The 17,560-nt window shown below is 43.5% G+C and overlaps 1 long non-coding RNA gene across 1 annotated transcript; it reads right to left on the minus strand.

Moving 5' to 3' along the window:
- Positions 1-2,089: 2,089 nt before the first annotated feature.
- LOC113070342 (uncharacterized) lies at positions 2,090-17,071 on the minus strand. The gene is made up of 3 exons (XR_003279903.1): positions 16,925-17,071; positions 16,511-16,673; positions 2,090-3,159 (listed from the first exon to the last, which is right to left on the minus strand). It is a non-coding gene; the product is annotated as an uncharacterized LOC113070342 (long non-coding RNA).
- Positions 17,072-17,560: the final 489 nt, after the last annotated feature.

Consider the following 17,560-nt stretch of genomic DNA (forward strand, 5'->3'; position numbering starts at 1 on the left):
GGCCACAGAGGCCACCCTTAACCTGTTCATGTTCTCTGTTTCAGCCTTACCTGACCAGACTTGCTCTCCTGGGTCATCAAACCCACGATTGTGGTCCTCTGCTCCACCCCGGTGGGCTTCTGTCTCGACCACACGGAGGTGGTGGTCTTGTGCACCACCCTGGTGGGCTTCGGTCTCCACCGCATGGCTGTGGTGGTCTTCTGCGCCGCCCTGGTGAGCGTCAGTTGTCTGCTTGGCTGTGGTGGGCTCCAGTTCCACCTGCTCCACCCTGGAATCCTGCCCTGTCGGTCCTGCCCTGGGCCCCTGAACTTTACATTCCTTCCGTCCCTCCCCCTGGTCCTCCGCCGGTCCACCTCCCTCCTGGTCTCCTTGTTTTTTTTCACTTCTTTTCCCTCTATGGACCTGGCCCTCCGTCCCTCCCCCTTATCCTCCACCAGTCCACCTTCCTCTTGGTATCTGTGTTCCTTGGTTTGTTATTTTGTTCAGGTGAGCATAAGGTAGCTGCTCCTTGAGGGGGGTAATGTCACAGCATCTGGTCTGTGTTTCCCTGGGTTTCCACTAGTGGTCTCAATTCCCCATAGTCACCCCACTGCAGGCACTACATTTCCCACAAGCCTTTGTCCCATTCATCACGGTTAATTGAACACCTGTTAATTGCACCCAGCTGTCTTTCATCGTTTACATCTGTTTATAGAAACCGGTCTGTTTCAATCTGTTAATGGAGTCCTTGTTTTCCGTCACCCGGTTTTCTCGCATTCCCTTGTGTTTTCTAGTTTCTTGTTTTTCTTGTTTCTGGACTGATTTTATATTATGACCTCTTGCCTGTTCTTGGATTACGATTTTTGGATTACCCAAATAAATACACTGTTTTTGGATCAATCCCTTCCTGTGTTCAATCATTACAATAACAAAGTGTGTCTCAATCCATGACTCACTTGTCACACATAATACTTGGGATGAACTGATTTAAACTTGCCGTTTTGTTTCTAATAAAGTTTACATTAAAATCTGTAATGGAAAACTCTCAGAAACACTATACTTGTTTATGTACCAACCTTTGGCACATTTGTAACAACTGGGCTGTACTTCTACAGTTGCAGAAGCCAATGATGACTTTGACTGAGTTTCCAATCTTAGACCTCAAGCTGAAGTGTGGTGAAAGGCTCCTTGATGTTTCAATGTAAAGAGAATGTAGGAGATAATGTGCAACTTAGTCACCTTCGTGCAATCATTTCGCCAAGAGGCAATGGAAAATTTGAGTCCTAAAACTACACCTCCATTAAAGTACTTACGATTATGTACTACACATTACACAGCTCTCTAGATCAATTTATATTATTTATATCTATCCTACATGTCTGCCTTCTCACTGTCTGTTGTGTGTAAATATACTCCTGTCATAATCAGTACCATACACACACACAAAGTAATTTTTTATTTAGCTGTAAGTAGACATTTCTGCCCACTAAAACGCTGTCTCCCAGATACACCTTTCTCATGGACCAGAGGAATGTGACACACTTTACAATTCAAGAGTTATTTGTGTGCACACATCTGCCAGCTAAACAAGAACTATCACAGCGGTCACGATTTAAGTGTAATGTGAGGTGAATGATAAGTGTTAGATTTTAGAGTAGATCTGCTCATGTTGCATCAGATTTCTTAATACTCACATTTTGGACACCACTCTCTGGTGACCGTGCGTACGACAGTTAGTGGAAGCTAGAGATTAAGATTTATAAAGTTGTAAATATGGATCTTTTTATTACACAAATGCATGCATCACGTTCCTTCAGAAGGTCTTTATTAGCCCCCCTATTAGCCATGTCTTTTATAATGGATGAATTTTGCCCATTATAAAGAATGGATTAGCCTAGACATTATTTAATATTACTCTGATTCGTCTGAGAAGAATGTCACATACACCCAGGATGGCTTGAGGTTGAGTAAATCATGGGCTAATTTTCCTTTTCGGGTGAAATAACCCTTTAAGACATCCTTGGACACAAAAGTGTTGTGTAGTGACAGCTACGACAGCAATGCTGCACAATATTGAGATGTTGAGATGCCAGACAATCAAGCAGACAGGTTTAATGGTAGTAGAGATGGTTTAATGAGGATTACAGGCATGTGGAAAAAAACATCTGCATCTTTCTTCCCTCGTCTGTTTTCATTCATTACTCCCATTAAACAGTTTTTAAACATGCTTAAAAGTGTTAACAGAAGGCTTTAAATGTCATTACAATTACACACAGAGACATGCATGAAGAAGTGCAGAATATACTTATATAAGAAATTAAAGTTATTTTTAACATTATGTTCAATTAGGTGAGTGATGAGAGACTCATTCTTATCAGAGTCTCATGAAGACGGGTACATTTTCTTTCATTGAAGATGAACTTGTATGCTGTTCTTCAGAATATAATTAGAGATTGTAAGGTAGCTTTTCAAAACACAACAGGCAATCGATGTTTAAACACGTGTTCATGTTCACAGCTGTGCTTCATTATAGACTTTACTCTCAAACAGTGTTGCTCATGTTTACAACACATGTCAAGAATGACTGCTCATTAACCTTATACATTATATTTACTTATTTAGGCTTCACGATTCACTCACTTATTTTTTTTTTGCACTTGAAAAACAAAGGAAGACAGAAAAGGAGAAGTGCTCAAAAGATTAGCGAACTGTTGTGAAGGTCTGTGAGGCTCTATTCAGCCTGTCCTCTGTACGTTACTTTTAGCTTTCATAATGTACAGGCAAGCCGTGTTCACACGCTAACACAATGTATTGAATGGACAACCTCCCTCTATAATATTCACAGTTTGGGTGTGTCTGCCCACTTTTTAATCTACACGTGACCACATCAAATGGCGTGCCGCTTCTAAACAGGTTATAGTACAGTCGAGTTCCTCCGGTACAGACTGCTGTAATGTGTTCATCTGGGGCTCGTATGAAGCTGTTGACACGTTTGCATTCACCAGCAGAGTCCGTTATTTTCCTGTGTCTGATTTCACTGGTACACATCTCCACATTCACAAAAGGACCCCGATGGTGATTGAGGAAGTTTTGATAACGAGCCCATGATTGAGCATGAGTGTAGGACGACACACACAAGAGCAGCAGCAGAATCACTGTAGACTGATGAATCTCCATCACCTGAGGAACAACACACACATCAAACACTTTCTGCTCACATCTGACTTACTGAAGCAGTTTAGACATAATTCATTAAATAAATGACTGAACACTTCATGTGTTATCAGAGCCGGACAGTAACGGAGTACATTTACTTGTGTACAGTACTTAAGTACAATTTTGAGGGATCTTTACTTTACTCTAGTATTATTTTTGGGGAATACTCATGACTTTACTCAAGTACATTTGAGAGGCAAATATTGTACTCTTTATGTGACGATCGTGCACCATAGAAACACAAGGAGAGGGAGAGATCCAATTGCAGGTAGTTTATTTAACAAAAAGGGTAATCCAAAATGTCTCTAAGGATACAAACAAAAATCCAGAGGAAAAGTGTTTTCAAATATATCCACTCTGGGACCCGGTTTCAAAAAACATTGGTTTCACTCTTCCAAAACGCCGGATCCGTGTAGAGTAATCAACAGCACTGAAACTTGCTCCAGACGCGAGGTTAGACTTCACTGTTGTTCGTCAGTACCACTGGAGTATTTATTGCAAACCGAACATGATCTTTGAACACTGTAAAGTGTAAACATGGCCTTGGCCAGTTGAGCTATTTGCAAATATTTAAAACTGAAAACATTACTGATGTTTAAAGTACAGTTTCCCACACTTGAGCTCCTTCAGCTAGATTTTAAATGATCTTAAATATCCAGACGGTTGGTTTTACTGTATACAGTATGTGATAGTAGATATACTAAAGTGTCAGTAGTTATGTTTCCATCCAATTGTCCTGACTGCTTATTTTACAAAAAATTAACTATTTAACTTACATCAGCATGAAAAAAAAACTACAGAATCAATAAAAAAACATCTTTGGAAAATAATTATTTGAAATGATAAAATCTGGGAAATGAGCATGCTTCTGTTATTCATAGTTTATCTTATCTATTAAACACACAAGAGACAGAGAAACTGCACGTTCATTTTAATCCTATTTTAATGGAAATAATCTGTGGCTAATCACAGTGTTCAATTTAAGATGGATCCTGTTTCAGAAAATGTCCAATTTGTGATTTGTGTGTTTGGGTGATTGTTTTAAAGCATCCGGCTTAGATCGTTAGATCGTGACAGTGCCTTTGTGTATATGAGAGCGAGCGCAGGTTTATGTATTTGTAGGTTATGTTTTGGTCCTCAACATATTTTTTAATAGACTTATTTGTAAATAGAGCAGTCACTGTCTGTGTCTACACCGGATGCGAGAGTTGTCATCTGTGCCCCACTGCGCTAAAAGTGTGTCTAAATTGGATGACATCACACTATAGTGTCAAATCATCTGAACACAGTGTCAGAACATTTTGTCATAAACAGAACGAGCATCAGTTCACTGATGGGGATCGTGTCCAGTGTATCCATCACTGGGTTCTGTTGTCTTTTGTCGGATCACGCCACTCGTGTCCGGTGTAGACCTGGCAGGCTTGGCGAGCCGAGCAACGAGCATTGCCTGCAGGTTGATTTTTAGCGGATATGCTGTACTTTTTTCCCTATCACATGCCAAACTAATAACATTGTAAGCATTAAATCTGCTTTCTGCAGTGCAAATTTTGTTTGTGAGGAAAATAACATTACATTTTTGTCAGTTAATTTATCTAAACAGATCGATGAATTTCTTCAAGATTTTTAAAATCAGATAGCATGCTGATAATGTAGTAGCACTGTGAGATTACATTTGTTTGAATGCATTATTGCTAAAGCGATTGCGTGTGAATGTGCTGTATCTGTTTAAATCATGCTTTAACCTGAAAATAATCAGTAAAACAAACAGGCAAAACTCCTTAGCCTTTAACATGCCGCTCGACTCTTGCAGTCATTATAACCTTCTGATCAAGCCATAGCTAAATATGTTTAACATGAATTATTGCAGAATATGCAGTTATATAATGGGCTGTTGGCATGAATTGTATGAATTATCGCTCCAGTACGAATTACACCACTCAGCTCATCCTTTGTTCGGCGGCGTGTCTCTGTCAGACTCGTGGGGGAGGGTTGAGCCACTCTGAACTACAGGAGAACGTGGTGCGTCAGTGGATGTTAAAAAGAAAACAGATTTTCATTCAAACAAACTGATGTAAATTACAAATTCGAGTTAATTGATAAAATCGATTTATCACCCAGCCCTGCTTGATTTCATATAATTTAATAAAAAAAAATGCAGATGCATTTAAATTCAGGTGTGTAAAATATATGCAAGATTTGCACTGCACTGATGGTAGATGTGCAGCATTTATTCTTATTTGTTTTATCTTCATTACAAATCTTGTTTGGTTTTATTTTGGGTAATTGCACGTAAAAAAAATATTTTACGTAATACATATGCAAAATGTGAATTAATATTTATATTCAAGTGTTTGTGAAAAAATTATTAATCCGCATTAATGACAGGGCGCATTAATATTCAACATTCAACAATCAGTGAATGTTGCATTTCTCTGTTGGAGAGAGCCAGCACTGTGAATTTCATCTTGCAGCTGACAAGAAAACATTTGTTTATTAATAAATAATTAAAATGTCTAATTTTTCACAATTATTAGGCTACTTCTGCATGTGCTTTGTGGCAAACTTAATGAATGTGCTTGAGCGCGGAATATATAATGACTTGATTATGTAAATTTAATATAAACCTCTGATTAGTTGAATATAACAAATGAACGACTAGAGCTAGAAAAATCTTATGTGGGGGCAGAATCTTTTTTAATCTATAGCCAAAACAACAGTCCTAAACCCGTTCAGCAAGTTTAAGACCCTATCCATATGAAAGAGCAAGAGATTCACACCTTTATCTCGACCCCCACAAGCCACACAAAACTACCCCCAACAACCCAACCCCCTCCAGCTGAACAGAATTCGGTCTGTGTTTTGTCTCTGAGGAACAGTGTGTTACTGGGCTGAAACATGCCTGCACTCAGCAGCACTACTCTTTGTATTCATAATTTTCTCGCAGCCCATGTTATTAAGACCATAATGATCATAACAAATCATCAATTAATAATTAATAATCATTTTACGAAAATCATTGTTATTTGTGATCATGGATGTTTGCAGAAGGCTTTAAGACCAAGCGGAGTCCTCTGTTCCCGCCTCACAGCACGCGGGTCTCCGAGGCTTCACTGTCTGCAGTTTGACTTTACTAAATCAGATTGAGGCGAATACAACTTATTGATCATGAGCCCAACATTTAGCAAGCAGGAAAACATTCATTCTAACTGAAGGAAGACGTATATCACTGAGCTAATGCTCTCAGAGAGAGAGAGAGAACCAGTCTAGGGCTATTCTTAAACTTGGAGCTCATCATATTGAAGTACATATCCAAACACCAGAAACGTTATGCATTTTATGAATAATGAAGTGTTATGAAAAGTATGCATTTTATTTATTCACATGCTGTATGTTTGAAATGATATTTTAGTTCACAACTTTAAGTTCCCTTTCAGTCGGTCACTCTCGACGCCACATCGAGGACTGACGAATATGGGATATCGCTTCGATAGACCAATCTACTTTGAGTGTAAACTAAATGAGCCAATGCACATTGGCATGCAATTATTGCATCCAGCTGCCGCTGATCACTGCATGAGTATAAGAGGGCAGCAGGTGCAATGCATACCAGCTTTTCGCTTCAAATCCGAGCGACAGTATCGTTCTGCTTACCTTGAACTGTGTCTACGGTGAACTGCGAGTTCAGCACGCTCTGGGAAGCTTCCTGTGTTGGCGGGACGGCGCTACAGCGGCGGTCGTTCCAGTATCGAGTGGGTTGCACACTTCAGGCTGCACCATCACCTGTCGTGTGGCAAGCGGCCATCTCCCCTGTGCGACTCAGCACTGAAAGAGCATTTCCTAAAAGAGCAAATTCTCTCTAAAAGAGCTTCTCTAAAAGAGCTCTCCCGTGCGTTTCTGGGTGCGGTCGTTACCTGGCACCGGTTGATGGTCACGATCGCTGCCTCACGTGTCTGGGCGTCAAGCACGCTGAGGTGGCTTTCGTGGATGAGTCACCACTCCTCTTGGAGCATCCCACGGAATGCGCTGGGCCCTCTACAAGGAGCGTACCAGTGGTATCCAGTGGGCCTCCCAACGACCGGATGTCGATCTCAGCATCGGAGGGAGAGCTGTCGGATGAAGATTCGGCTGCGCTGCCACCCTCTGGGACGGTGGCAAGGCCTGAGTCAGACCCTGAAATGTCAGCTATGCTTTCCCGGGCCACCGAGAGGACCACTCGAGTGGAATCCTCCACCGCGTCCCGAGCCCTCGCGGCTGGATGATTGGTTTCTCAGGGTGGCGCGCGCTGGTTCTCAGCACCCCACTCCAGTGCCTTTCTTTCCGGAAGTGCATGACGAGCTCACCAGGTCGTGGATGGCACCTTTTACTGTCAGAAACCGGCCGGTGGGCTCCTCCTTCCTCACCACCCTCGATGGCGGTGCAGTGAAGGGGTATTCGGGAATCCCGTCGGTGGAGCGGGTGGTAGCGATGCAATTGTGTCCTAAGTCCGCCTTCTCCTGGCGTGGAGACCCGGTGCTTCCTTCCCGGGCCTGTAGGCACTCGTCTGGTCTGACCGGCAGTGCCTATGCGGCTTGCGGGGAAGCTGCTTCCGCCTTACACGCTATGGCGTTACTGCAGGTGCACCAGGCTAAGGCACTGAAGGACCTGCACGAGGGTGGTCATGACCCAGAAGTTCTAAAGGAACGAGAGCTTCGCCCAGCAGTTCTCGGCTGCCCGGAAGCAGACTGAGGTGATACGACACATCCTGCCTCGGCGGGCACCTGCTGCCTCCTCCCGTCCGCCGGCCGCAGTGCCCCAACCTGCACATCGCCGAGGGCGGCCCCCTGCGTCTGCCCCCGCTCCCGCACCGCATCAGCAGCAGCCTCCAGCAAAGCAGCGCTGTGGAGCGGGGCGTGGGCGGGCAGCCCCACCTGTCCAGGCCCCCGCCAAACCTGGCGGTAAACGGAAGAGCAAGCGGCCCTGAGACAGGCGACCCAGAGATGGAGGGATCTGCTCTTCGGGAGATGGTGAACGCACCACTCCCTCCCCCGTGGAGAATCTTTTGTTTCATTTTTTCCCACCGTTGGCCTTGCGGCCGACGGTACCCAAATACTTGATAAAAGAGCAATTTCCCTTATCTCCGGGTCACAGGGGGGCACGGAGAGTTGCGGTCGGCCAAGCTCCGGACCCCACTCATCCTCCTCCTTCACCAGATGGCAGCAGCGGGCGATTCTAGAGCGTCAGCAAAGGCCCTACTCACGCACCCTCTGCCAACCTGTGGAACCAGGTGAGCCCTGCACCCCACACCACACTCCGGCCTGCTCACAAAGCCCGAGTTGGGTCCCGGTGTTCCACCCCGCTGCCCCACTGCAGGTACAGCTATGGTTCCGCTGGTCCCGCTTGTACAGTTCTTAAGCGCCTGGTCAGCACTACCCAGCCCGTCTCGCTGGCTTCTGCGGACCATCAGCCTCGGCTATGCGATTCAGTTCGCCCGGCGTCCCCTCAAGTTCTGCGGTATCCGCTTCACTGCAGTGAAAGCGTCCGATACCCCTGTCTTGCGGAAAGAGATCGCAGTCCTACTGGCGAAGGACGCGATAGAGCCGGCCCTCCAGCCGATATGAGGACAGGGTTTTACAGCCCCTACTTAATTGTACCCAAGAAAGGCGGTGGGTTACGGCCGATCTTGGATCTGCGAGTTTTGAATCGGGCTCTCCATCGGCTACCGTTCAAAATGTTGACACAGAAACGCATTTTCGGGTGCGTCCGTCCCCAAGATTGGTTTGCAGCGATCAACCTGAAGGATGCGTACTTTCATGTGTCCATCCTTCCGTGCCACAGACCTTTTCTGCGGTTTGCATTCGAAGGACTGGCATATCAGTACAAGGTCCTGCCCTTCGGGCTGTCCCTGTCTCCCCGTGTCTTTACGAAGATCAAGGAGGCAGCTCTCGTTCCCCTCAGAGAGCAAGGTGTTCGCATACTCAACTACTTGGACGATTGGCTGATACTAGCACAGTCTCGGGATCAGTTGTGCGAGCACAGGGATGTGGTGCTCCAGAGATTTTAATATTCACGTTGATAATGCAAATGATACATTAGGACTTGCGTTTACTGACCTAATAAACTCATTTGGAGTCAAGCAAAATGTCACCGGGCCCACTCATCGTTTTAATCATACACTAGATTTAATTATATCACATGGAATCGATCTTACTGCTATAGATATTGTACCTCAAAGTGATGATATTACAGACCATTTCCTTGTATCGTGCATGCTGCGTATAACTGATATTAACTATATGTCGCAGCGATACCGTCTGGGCAGAACTATTGTTCCAGCCACCAAAGAAAGATTCGCAAATAACCTGCCTGATCTATCTCAACTGCTATTTGTACCCAAAAATACACATGAATTAGACGAAATTACTGACAACATGGGCACTATTTTCTCTAATACATTAGAAGCTGTTGCCCCAATCAAATTGAAAAAAGTTAGAGAAAAACGTACTGTACCATGGTATAACAGTAATACTCACTCTCTCAAGAAAGTAACTCGTAGTCTTGAACGCAAATGGAGAAAAACTAACTTAGAAGTTTTTAGGATTGCATTGAAAAACAGTATGTCCAGCTATAGACAGGCTCTAAAAACTGCTAGGGCAGAGCATATACACAAACTCATTGAAAATAACCAAAACAATCCAAGGTTTTTATTTAGCACAGTGGCTAAGTTAACAAATTACCAGACGCCACCTGATTCAAATATTCCACCAACGTTAAATAGTAATGACTTTATGAATTTCTTCACTGATAAAATAGATAACATTAGAAATACAATAGCGAATGTCGATTCTACAGCGTCTAACACTTCAGTCTCATCCATCGCACCCAAAGATAAACTGCAGTGCTTTACAACCATAGGACAGGAAGAGCTAAATAAACTTATCACTGTATCTAAACCAACAACATGTTTATTAGATCCTGTACCCACTAAATTACTGAAAGAGTTGTTACCTGTAGCCGAAGAACCGCTTCTCAATATAATAAACTCGTCGTTATCTTTAGGACACGTCCCAAAACCATTTAAGCTGGCGGTTATCAAGCCTCTTATTAAGAAACCAAAACTAGATCCTAGTGTACTGGCAAATTATAGGCCTATTTCAAATCTTCCATTTATGTCTAAAATTTTAGAAAAAGTTGTGTCTGCTCAATTGAGCACCTTCCTACATAAAAATGATCTGTATGAAGAATTTCAGTCAGGTTTTAGGCCCCACCATAGCACAGAAACTGCACTTGTTAAAATTACAAATGACCTGCTCCTGGCGTCAGACCAAGGCTGCATCTCATTTCTAGTCTTACTTGATCTTAGTGCTGCGTTCGACACCATAGATCATGACATACTCATAGATCGATTACAAAACTATACAGGTATTCAAGGGCAGGCTCTAAGATGGTTTAGATCCTACCTGTCCGATCGCTACCATTTTGTTTACTTAAATGGGGAGTCATCTCATTTATCATCAGTAAAATATGGAGTGCCACAAGGATCCGTCCTAGGTCCCCTTCTATTTTCAATATACATGTTGCCCCTTGGTAATATTATTGGAAAATACGGAATTAGCTTCCACTGTTATGCTGATGATACTCAGCTATATATCTCAACGAGACCAGATGAAACTTCCCAATTATCTAAGCTAACAGAGTGTGTTAAAAATGTAAAAGATTGGATGACAAATAATTTTCTCCAATTAAATTCGGATAAGACAGAGATACTAATTATTGGACCAAAAAACACTACACAGAATCTTGTAGGTTACAATCTGCAACTAGACGGATGTACTGTTACTTCCTCTACAGTCAGAAATCTGGGTGTTATATTAGACAGCAATTTGTCTTTTGAAAATCATATTTCCAATGTTACAAAAAGTGCATTCTTCCATCTTAGAAACATTGCCAAGCTACGAAACATGTTATCTGTTTCTGATGCAGAAAAGCTAGTTCATGCATTCATGACCTCTAGACTGGACTATTGTAATGCACTTCTAGGTGGTTGTCCTGCTTCGTCAATAAACAAGCTACAGGTAGTCCAAAATGCAGCAGCTAGAGTCCTTACGAGGTCAAGAAAATATGATCATATTACCCCAATTTTACAGTCTCTGCACTGGCTACCTATTAAGTTCCGTATCAGTTACAAATTATCATTACTTACCTATAAGGCCCTAAATGGTTTAGCTCAAGCGTACCTAACTAGCCTTCTACCACGTTACAACCCATCACGCACCCTAAGGTCACAAAACGCTGGACTTTTGGTCGTTCCTAGGATAGCGAAGTCCTCTAAAGGAGGTAGAGCTTTCTCGCATTTGGCTCCCAAACTCTGGAATAGCCTTCCTGATAATGTTCGGGGTTCAGACACACTCTCTCTGTTTAAATCTAGATTAAAAACACATCTCTTTCGCCAAGCATTCGAATAATGTATCTTTTAAATTGTGAGTGTAGTTGCATCTGATCAAAGGTGCTTTTTTATTCATTAGCTTGGGTTAAACTAATTTTACTTTGTTGGATCAGCAGCTATGCTAATGATGTCTGTATTTTGTTTCTATGTTTCGCCACGGGATTTACATCCCGCGGTAACTAGGATTTACACAAGCTCCAGTCTGGATCCAGAACACCTGAGAAGAGATGATGCTGACCCTCAGAGGACCTCAGATGATGCTAACCCTGAATCAACAAACAGAACTAACAATTATTGCTAAATGTGTGACTGAATCATATAATTAACTTAATTAATAATATTGATAGTTCATCGTCTAGCTGACTACGTCTTGTATTATTATTATTATTATTTTTATTTTTTCTAAAATCCTGTCAAATGTGCACAAACTACTAGCTACTACTAAATATTGTAGAAACATAATTTTCTGTAAAGTTGCTTTGTAACGATTTGTTTTGTAAAAAGCGCTATACAAATAAACTTGAATTGAATTGAATTGAATTTCAGAGGCTCCTGGGGCATATGGCGGCCGCGGCGGCACTTACACCACTCGGCCTATTACATATGAGACTGCTCCAGCACATGCTTTATGGCCGAGTCCCGAGGTGGGCGTGGAAGCGTGGCAGTCACCGGGTCCAAGTTACACCGGCCTGTCGCCAAACCCTCACCCCGTGGTCAGATCTTGCGTTTCTCCGGGCAGGGGTGCCCCTAGAGCAGATCTCCAGGCATGCTGTGGTTTACATGGATGCCTCCACCACCGGCTGGGGGGCCACGTACAATGGGCATGCAGTCTCAGGGGTTTGGACAGGCCCACAGCTGCAGTGGCACATCAATTGCCTAGAGTTGCTAGCAGTACACCTTGCCTTGAACCGTCAAAGGTCTCTTACGAGGCAAGCATGTGCTGGTCCGAACGGACAACACTGCGACCGTTGCGTACATCAACTGACAAGGTGGTCTGCGCTCCCGTCGCATGTCGCAACTCGCTTGCCACCTGCTCCTTTGGAGTCAGAACGTTCTGAGGTCACGTCGTGCCGTCCACATTCCAGTCCTGCTCAATGATACAGCCGACGAGCTGTCTTAAGCAATGCTCCCGGGAGAATGGCGACTCCATCCCCTGATGGTCCAGCTGATTTGGAGATGGTTTGGAGCCACTCAGGTAGACCTGTTTGCTTCTCCAGAGACCTCTCACTGCCAGTTGTTCTACTCCCTGACCGAGGGTACTCTCGGCTCGGACACACTGGCACACAGCTGGCCGCGGGACCTACGCAAGTATACGTTTCCCCCAGTGAGCCTTCTTGCACAGACACTGTGCATAGTCCGGGAGGATGAGGAGCAAGTCTTGCTAGTAGCGCCATATTGGCCTACTCGGACCTGGTTCCGCGAACTAGTGCTCCTCTCGACAGCCCCTCCTTGGCCGGTTCCTCTGAGGAGGGATTTACTGACTCAGAGACGGGGCACCATTTGGCACCCGTGTCCAGACCCTTTGGAAACTTCATGTTTGGTCCCTGGACGGGACGCGGAGGTTCTAGGTGACCTACCCCAAGAGGTATTGAACACCATCACTTCGGCAAGAGCACCGTCTACGAGACACGCCTATGCCTTGAAGTGGAACCTGTTGATTGAGTGGTGTTCTTCTCACCGAGAAGACCCCCGAAGATGCCTGATTGCGGTCGTGCTATCCTTTCTGCAGCAAGGGTTGGAGCTAAGGCTGTCTCCCTCCACCCTCAAAGTCCAGGTTGCCGCTATTGCTGCGTACCATGACCTCGTGAATTGGAAGTCTTTGGGTAAGCATGACCTCGTCATCACTGGATTGTGGATGCCATAACCCTGGTTTATCAGGCTCAGGGTGTGCCCTGCCCGTTCAGGTTTCGAGCTCAGTCAACTAGAAGTGTTGCATCCTCCTGGGCACTGGCTCGTGGCGCCTCGCTGACAGATATTTGTAGAGCTGCGGGCTGGGCGACCCCTAACACGTTTGCTAGGTTCTATAGCCTTCGTGTAGAGCCGGTATCCTCCTGTGTTCTCACCTCAAACGGGTAGTGGCACTGAGAGGCCCCGGTTAGTGTCGGCTTGCTAAAACTGCTCCAGAGTGTCCGTACTTTAGACCCTGTTTAGATCCTCCATCACCCTAGGCAGCTGGACGCAGCGGAACGTCCGGTGCCAGACCTTCATGATGAATCCGTGAGAACCATGGAAGGCTGGGTTCCATATTGAGACCTAAGCGGTACTCGTATGTGTATAGTCCACGGTATAGCCTTAGAGCCTGTGTTTCCCCGGCAGACTTCTGCCTTCCCAAGAGGGTTTTAATCACCTCAAATTTCTCTGTATACTCCTAAACGGATGCTATATGTGTATTTGCTTCCGAGACCTCCTTCGGGAAGGATGGGGCTTCCGCAGCTCCAAGCGGACCGGGTACGTTTTCCCAGTGTTATCCAATCTCACCCAGTGAGGTAGTGCTTTGACAATGGTGAGTGGAGCTACTTGTTCTGAGCCCCGGCCTACACCTAATAGGGGCGCAGGTGGCTTGCACAGGACACTGGAAGGGGCAGCACCCATGGCGCTTTGATAGGGATCCCATATTCGTCGGTCCTCGACGTGGCGTCGAGAGTGACCAACTGAAAGGGAACGTCTCGGTTACGTATGGTAACCCTCGTTCCCTGAAGGAGGGAACGGAGACGCCATGTCCTGTCGCCATGACATTTATTTATTTTTTTATAATTGTAGCCTACATAAATAGGTGATGCAAAACAAATATTTGGATCGTCCCTTATTTTTTCCCTTATTTTCTTAAAGAATAAACACGTATTTAAAGAAATAAAGTAATAAGTAAAGAAATAATTTAAGCAGTTAAAACCAATTTTTTTACTTGAGTTTAAATACTATTAAACTAACTTTTAAATCTCAAGGAGTTTATGAATTAAAACGGATAAAATGTCACAGTGCATGTTAAATAGCCTAAATGAACTTTTTTCCATTTTACAATTACATTAATTTCGCAATCTGTCCCTTTGCACCACCTGGCGGTAGTTTCGCAAATGATTTTAACACGCGACTGAATTACAGTTAACCGTGGCGGTACACATGCCGGTAATGCCCATTTAGCTTGTCCACCTACTGAACATGTCCATTCACTGAACAGAGGTCCCATAAACGTTCACTCACACAGATTGAGTCAAGGAGGCCTGAGCCTGAGGGGAGTGGAAAAGACTCAATAAGGATATATATTAAAAAATAGTTTGTGGTCTTTCCTTCCTGATGTATTCTATGAAACAAGGAGATTAACAAACTGAGAAATCAAATGTTTGGTGGTGGGAGGGCTGGTCATAATATCAAAAAAGTCATGTTGCATGGAGGTCGCATCTAGAAGAGAAGAAGTATATTATACAAAATTCCTAATTTGTAGATAACGAAAAAATTGATTAGTTGGGAGTTTGAACTTTGAGCAAAAGAAGCAAAGTGATTATCAATGTAGAGATCCCTGATAGTAGTTAAACCTTTATTTGACCATTGCATAAAAACATCAATCAAACCAGGCTTGAAACAGGGGTTCTGACATATGGGGGCATGAACTGACTTTCCTGACAGGTTCAGCATTGCCTTGATTTGCTTTAAAATTTTAATCGAGTTGCAGAGTAAGAAATGATTGCATAGAGATTTAATTTTATTATCAGGTTTTGAGAATAGAATGGCTGACAAGGAGGCACCAGTAAGTAACACAGCATTACTAAACTCAATCTCAGGCCATCTAGGGCTGGGTCCGCTCATCTCTGACCCCCAGCCGTGGACTGATTCCAGAAAACCCATGCTCTGGCATTACAGGCCCAGTAGTAATGCCGAAAGACAGGCAAGCCTAAACCACCCTCCTCCATGGGATTCTGTAAGTGTGCCTTTGAAATACGGCCGGGCTTGGAGGCCCAAACGAAGGGCATGATAATAGACTCTAACATCTTGAAAAAGGAAGAAGTGAGGAAGATGAGCACATTCTGAAATAAGTCAATTTTGGGAGCACCACCATTTTAACAATGTTGACATGGCCAATCAAATGAGAGGGGGAGAAGTTTCCATTTATCTATCATACACTTAATCCTACCAATCAGATCCATATAATTAAGTTTAAAGAGAAGTTTGGGATTTCTGGGGATGTTAATGCACAGGTAGGAAAAGTGGTCATTGGAGATTATGAAGAAAACAAGACCGTTAGATAGAGGCATAAAAACAGATTTCTCCCAGTTTATAGTAAATCCAGAGAATCGTCCAAAGCCATCTATCAGATTAAGAAGGGGTGAAAGGGATGTTTTGAGATCTGAAAGGGTCAGAATTATATCATCTGCGTACAGACTTGATGGTGCACTCAGATGTGCCTCGCCCTATACCGGAGATTTGTGGGTTGGCTCTAATGGCTATGGCCAGCAGCTCAAGAGCTAAAGCAAAAAGCATTGGAGAGAGCTGGAGATCTTTCGTGTGTTTGTTAGAATAGAAGATTGGGGACCAGCATACAGCATTTTTAATATAAGCATAAATTTCCACCCAAACTCAAATTTGTCAAGGGCAGCGTACATGTATTTCCACTCCACCTGGTCAAAGGCCTGCTGGGCATCAAGAGAGATCACAGCGCAGTGGGGCAATGTAGTTCAGTATATTAAATTAAGCAAACACCTCATGTTTGAGAAGGAAAATCTGTCGGTGATGAAACCTGATTGATCAGGGTGAATTAAAGTGCCAATATATTTGTTTAACCGGTTAGACAGGACTTTAGCTATAATGTTTTGGTCAGAGATAAGCTTCGATTAGTTTCGTCTCTGTCCTTTTTTAATAGGACACAGATATGGGCATCGTATAGAGTATGAGGGAAAGTACCTGTAAAAGAAGTCTGTTCTCTATAGAATGCTAGTCCACTGCTGAACTCCAGCAAGAAGTGTGACAGGAGACAGATGGTTGTTCGGTGGTTTATATCTTCAAGATGTGTCACTTTATATCATCCAGCATTATACAGTTCTTAAATGAACAGAGGTCGTTTAGTCTGAAATATACAAATGAAATATCAGAATTCGTCTGTAGACCTTAACACAGTAACAACGTTTACCTCAGTATACATCTTCTCTGTAGATTAAATTTAAATACCACATTTTAACATTTGCGTGTAAATAACGCATGCATAACTTCTCCATATTCTGTATAAATTTAACTACAGTATGCACTGATGACAGTAATCAGATATGCTGTGGTAACATTGTTGCAATATGACAGATAAAGAAGGATAAATTAACTTACGTTCAGGCACGCACATTTACCACTCCTTGAAACAGCGGCAGAGGAAACGAAACCGAAAGTAATCTGGAACCGATCTGACAGACTCCAGTCAGCGATCTGCACGCGCACAACCACGTCACGCGCACATTGACGAGACTACCCCTTACAAACCAATAAGGAATCTAGTACAGTAGCTACCCTTTTCACTGAGCAATTGACCATCCGAAGCAGGAGGGGGGCAATAACGTCAGTGTGCGTCTTGTAAAATTCTATCCCAAATCCATCTGGGCCACATGCTTATCTACCGGGAAAAGACCGAATAGCGTCATATATAGGTGTGTGTGTGTGTGTGTGTGTTTGGGGGGTCCTAATAACTAGACTCAACCCTGTCCAGACAGTTTGATTTGAGTGAATACTTGTCAAGTATTATTACTATTTAAAATGATTGTTTTCTATTTCACTATACTTTTAAATATATTCCTTTGATGTGCAGCTGTATTTTCAGCATCATTACTCTTCATACCTCTCCAGTCTTCAGGTGTCACATGATCTTCAGAAATCATGAAAATATGATTTTTTATCAATGTTAGAAACAGTGCTTAAGAGTCACTCTCAATCGGTCCGTCTATAAAGCCTGTAAAAGTAAGTCTTCATGTA

Source organism: Carassius auratus, unplaced genomic scaffold, assembly GCF_003368295.1.
Source record: "Carassius auratus strain Wakin unplaced genomic scaffold, ASM336829v1 scaf_tig00003761, whole genome shotgun sequence".
Taxonomy (NCBI): domain Eukaryota; kingdom Metazoa; phylum Chordata; class Actinopteri; order Cypriniformes; family Cyprinidae; genus Carassius; species Carassius auratus.